This window comes from Somniosus microcephalus, unplaced genomic scaffold (assembly GCF_052327205.1).
Source record: "Somniosus microcephalus isolate GS21.2 unplaced genomic scaffold, FLI_Smic_1.0 unresolved_chr8, whole genome shotgun sequence".
Taxonomy (NCBI): Eukaryota; Metazoa; Chordata; class Chondrichthyes; order Squaliformes; family Somniosidae; genus Somniosus; species Somniosus microcephalus.
Genome location: NW_028225186.1, coordinates 17,176,854 through 17,181,511, shown reverse-complemented (window position 1 = coordinate 17,181,511; position 4,658 = coordinate 17,176,854). Strand labels below are relative to the sequence as shown.

At 47.1% G+C, this 4,658-nt stretch overlaps 2 non-coding genes across 2 annotated transcripts; one reads left to right on the top strand and one right to left on the bottom strand.

The window, feature by feature from the left end:
- Positions 1 to 711: 711 nt before the first annotated feature.
- trnar-ucu (transfer RNA arginine (anticodon UCU)) lies at positions 712 to 805 on the bottom strand. The gene is made up of 2 exons: positions 769 to 805; positions 712 to 747 (listed from the first exon to the last, which is right to left on the bottom strand). It is a non-coding gene; the product is annotated as a tRNA-Arg (tRNA).
- A 2,409-nt stretch (positions 806 to 3,214) lies between these two features.
- Positions 3,215 to 3,296, top strand: trnas-uga (transfer RNA serine (anticodon UGA)). The gene has a single exon. It is a non-coding gene; the product is annotated as a tRNA-Ser (tRNA).
- Positions 3,297 to 4,658: the final 1,362 nt, after the last annotated feature.

Here is a 4,658-nt window from a genome sequence, read left to right as displayed (position 1 = left end):
TAACAGGCTCGAGGGGCTGAATGGCATCCTCCTGTGCATGTATAACAGGCTTGAGGGGCTGAATGGCCTCCTCCTGTTCCCGTATAACAGACTCGTGTGTCTGAGTTGCCTCCTCCTGTTCCAGTGTAGCAGGCTTGAGGGACTGAATGTCCTCCTCCTGTTCATGTGTGGCAGGTTTGAGGGGCTGAATGGCCTCCTGCTGTTCCTGTGAAACAGACTCGTTGGTCTGAATTGCCTTCTCCTGTTCCTTTATAACTGGATCATGGGTCTGATTTGCCTCCTCTTCATCCTATGTAACAGGTTCGAGGGGCTGAATGGAGTTCTACTGTTCTTGTACAGATCTTGTATCGCTGAACGACTTCCTCCTGTCTAATGCAACAGGCTCAAGGCGTTAAAGGCCTCCTCTTGTCCCTGTGTAACAGGCTCGAGGGGCTGAATGGCCTCCTCCTGTTCCTGTATAACAGGCTAAAGGGACTGAATGGCCTCCTCCTGTTCCTGTGTAAAAGGGTCATGGGACTGAATGGTTTCCTCCTGTTCCTATGTAAAACGGCCATGGGACTGAATGGCCTTCTCCTGCTCCTGTGTAACTGACTCAGGGGTTGAGAGAACTCAGAGGGAAAGTGTCGGTGCGGTAATTTCCCTTCTCTGAATTGCCGATTTACTGCAAAATGTACTGTTAGTGGAGGAACCACCGAACCCTCGCCCAAAATCCGACTCTGGTGGGACTCGAACCCACAACCTTTGAATGCCTTAATCTGTCAATACAACTAGAAGTCCAATGCACTATCCATTGCGCCACAGAGCCAATTACAAAAAGCTTTATTACAAAAGCAAAATAGTGTTGATGCTGCAAATCTGAAATATAAACAGATGAAATGCTGGAAACACTCTGCAGGTCACGCAGCATTCCATGTCTGTTTAAAAGGGGTCTACTTTCAGTCCCGGATCATTCTGTGTCTGTTTAATAGGGACATGCTGTCAGTCCCGGATCATTCTGTGTCTGTTTAAAAGGGGCATGCTGTCAGTCCCGGTTTATTCTGTGTCTGTTTAAAAGGGACATGCTGTCAGTCCCGGATCATTCTGTGTCTGTTTAAAAGGGACATGCTGTCAGTCCCGGATTATTCTGTGTCTGTTTGAAAGGGATGTGCTGTCAGTCCCGGGTCATTCTGTGTCTGTTTAAAAGGGACATGCTTTCAGTCCCGGATTATTCTATGTCTGTTAAAAAGGGATGTGCTGTCAGTCCCGGATTATTCTGTGTCTGTTTAAAAGGGATGTACTGTCAGTCCAGGATCAATCTGTGTCTGTTTAAAAGGGAATGTGCTGTCAGTCCCGGGTCATTCTGAGTCTGCTTAAATGGGATGTGCTGTCAGACCCGGATCATTCTGTGTCTGTTTAAAAGGGATGTGCTGTCAGTCCCGGATCCTTCTGTGTCTCTTTAAAAGGGATCTGCTGTAAGTCCCTGGTCGTTCTGTATCTGTTTAAAAGGGATGTGCTGTCAGTCCCGGATCATTCTGTGTCTGATTAAAACGGGTGTTACATAATATTATAGAGTCTGCCCCACAGAAACAGTCCATTTGCACGAACTGGTCTCCACATGAGGCTCCTCCTTCTCTATTTCTCCTCACCCCCGAAATAAAACTAGAATCAGTAATGGTAACCATGAAACTATCGGATTGTCGTAAAAACCAATCTGTTTCACTAATGTCTTTCAGGGAAAGGAATCTGCCGTCCTTACCCGGTCTGGCCTTTGTGTGACTCCAGTCCCATAGCAATGTGGTTGATTCTTAACTGCCCTCTGACATGGCCTAGCAAGCCACTCAGTTGTAACAAACTGCTATGAAACAAAATAATAAAAATGAAACTGGACGGACCACCTGGCCTGATCCATATCAGCCTCCTCCTGAGGTCCCCACCATCACAGAAGCCAGTCTTCAGCCAATTCGATTCACTCCACGTGATATAAAGAAAAAGGCTGAGCACACTGGATACAGCAATGGCTCTGGGCCCTGACAACACCCCGGCTATCATTCTGAAGACTTGTGCTCCAGCCAAGCTGTTCTAGTACAGCTACAACACTGGCATCTGTCCAACAATGTGGAAGACTGCCCAGGTATGTCCTGTCCACAAAAAGCAGGACAAATCCAATCCAGCCAATTACCGCCCCATCAGTCTACTCTCTACTCTCAATCATCAGCAAAGTAATGGAAGGTGTCATCCACAGTGCTGTAAAGTGGCACTTACTGACCAATAACCTGCTCATTGATGCCCGGTTTGGGTTCTGCCAAGAGCACTCGGCTCCCGACTTCATTAAAACCTTGGTCCATCATGAACAAAGGAGCTGACCACCAACATCCTGGGGGTTACCATTGAACATAAATACTGTGACAACAAGAGAAGGTCAGAGGCTAGGCATTCTGCGTCGGGTGTCTCACCTCCTGACTCCCCAAAGCCTTTCTACCATCTACACGGCACAAGTAAGGAGTGTGATGGAATACTCTCCACTTGCCTGGATGAGTGCAGCTCCAACAACACTCAAGAAGTTCGACACCTTCCAGGACAATGCAGCCCGCTTGATTGGCACCCCATCCACCACCTTAAACATTCACTCCCTCCACCACTGGCGCACCGTGGCTGCAGTGCGTACCATCTACAAGATGCACTGCAGCAACTCACCAAGGCTTCTTCGGCAGCACCTGCCAAACACGCAACCTCTTCCACCTAGAAGGACAAGTGCAGCTGGCGCATGGGAACACCTCCACCTCCAAGTTCCCCTCCAAGTCACAGAGCATTCTGACTTAGAAGTGTATTGCCGATCCTTCATCGTCGCTGGGTCAAAATCCTGGAACTCCCTTCCTAACAGCACTGTGGGAGCACCTTCACCACACGGACTGCAGCGGTTCAAGAAGGCGGCTCACCACCACCTTCTCAAGGGGCAATTAGGGATGGGCATTTAATGCTGGCCTTGCCAGCACACCCACAACCCATGAACGAATTTAAAAAATCCTATCAGCATATCCTTCTATTCCTTTCTCCCTTCCTCTTAAATGCATCCAGTAGTATTCACATCAACTACTGCATTCTCAGCACTCTTTGGCCAAAGAAGTTCATCCTGAATTCCCTGCTGGATTTATCGGTGAGTATTTATGACCTGTCCTCTCTGAGCTAGTTCCTGATTCACTCACAGTAGGAAGCATTTTCTCCCTGCCAATGTGCAGCTGCGATGGCTGAGTGGTTAAGGCGTTGGACTTGAAATCCAATGGGGTTTTCCTGCGCAGGTTCGAACCCTGCTCGCAGCGACTTTGATGCAAATGTTTTATTTCATCGGCTCCCTGTGGCGATCACTGGCCCCGAAATTGATCAGAATTCCCTCCACTGCAATTTATTACACTGATTAACCCAAAGTTCCAATTGAAACACTAATAATTTATCGGCATCAACTAGATATTGTGGATTTGTTGGGAACTAGTGAGCAATACACACACAAAGCAGCATCAAAAATATTAATTATAAAGAGCCCTGCAGTGTTTGTTATGGAATCACCTTCAGCTACTAAGTGGGAACACGGTTTGGTTTTGTAAAACTGAACACGAATTAAAAAGTGTGTAAAAAGACCGTGGCAGGACTCGAGCCTGCAATATCCTGATAACCTCAAGAAATTAATACCAAAGTCTGACACTTTATCCATTAGGCCACGCGACCTTTAAAAGTAATGTGTAGATCAGCGCTATCTGTGGAAAGTTAGACACAGGGTCAACCTTCCAGTTCCTTGAGCTCTCTGCAGAACTAAGGTTTTGTCGCTTTGCTTCAAAGTATTACAGCTCCAATCTTTTCAGCAAATAGCAAAATTAAGAAACTACCCACACCATCAAAAAGTAAATGGCCCGTGTGGGGATCGAACCCACGGCCTTGGTGTTATTAACTCTATGCTCTAACCTACTGAGCTAACCGACCTGCCTTAACTCTTTTTGCTGTTAAATTCAATTTATGTTGATTTTTGGTTTTTGTCAGTTGTCAGTGCTCCGGTTTCCTCCCACAGTCCAATGATGTGCGGGTTAGGTTGATTGGCTATGATAAATTGACCCTTAGTGTTAGGGGGATTAAATACGTGGGGTTACGGGGATAGGGTGGGATATGTGTTGGTGTTGGGGTTACGGGGATCGGGTGGGATATGTTTCGGTGCAGGCTCGATGGGCCGAAATGGCCTCTATCTGCACTGTGGGGTTTCTGTGATTCTGTGACTTCGAAGGCTGTAAAAGAAAGACTCTGATTTCTACAGCGCCTTTCACCTGAGGACGTCTCAAAGCGCTTTACAGGCAATGTAGTTGTAGTCACTGTTGTAATGTAGGAAAAAGAGCAGCAGCCAATTTGTGCACAGCAAGCTCCCACAATGTGATAATCGAGGATAACCTGTTTTAGTGATGGTGATTTGAGGATAAATATTGGCGACAGGACACCGGGGTAAACCTCACCACCCCCTGATCTTCTTACAATTGTGCCATGGGATCTGTTATGTCCACCAGAGGGGGCCTCAGTTTTGGAATTGTATTCCACCACAATCTGTAACCTGATGGACCGGTGTATTCCTCACACTACCATTAGCATCAAGACAGGGGACCAGCCCTGGTTCAATGAGGAGTGTAGAAGAGCATTTCAGGAGC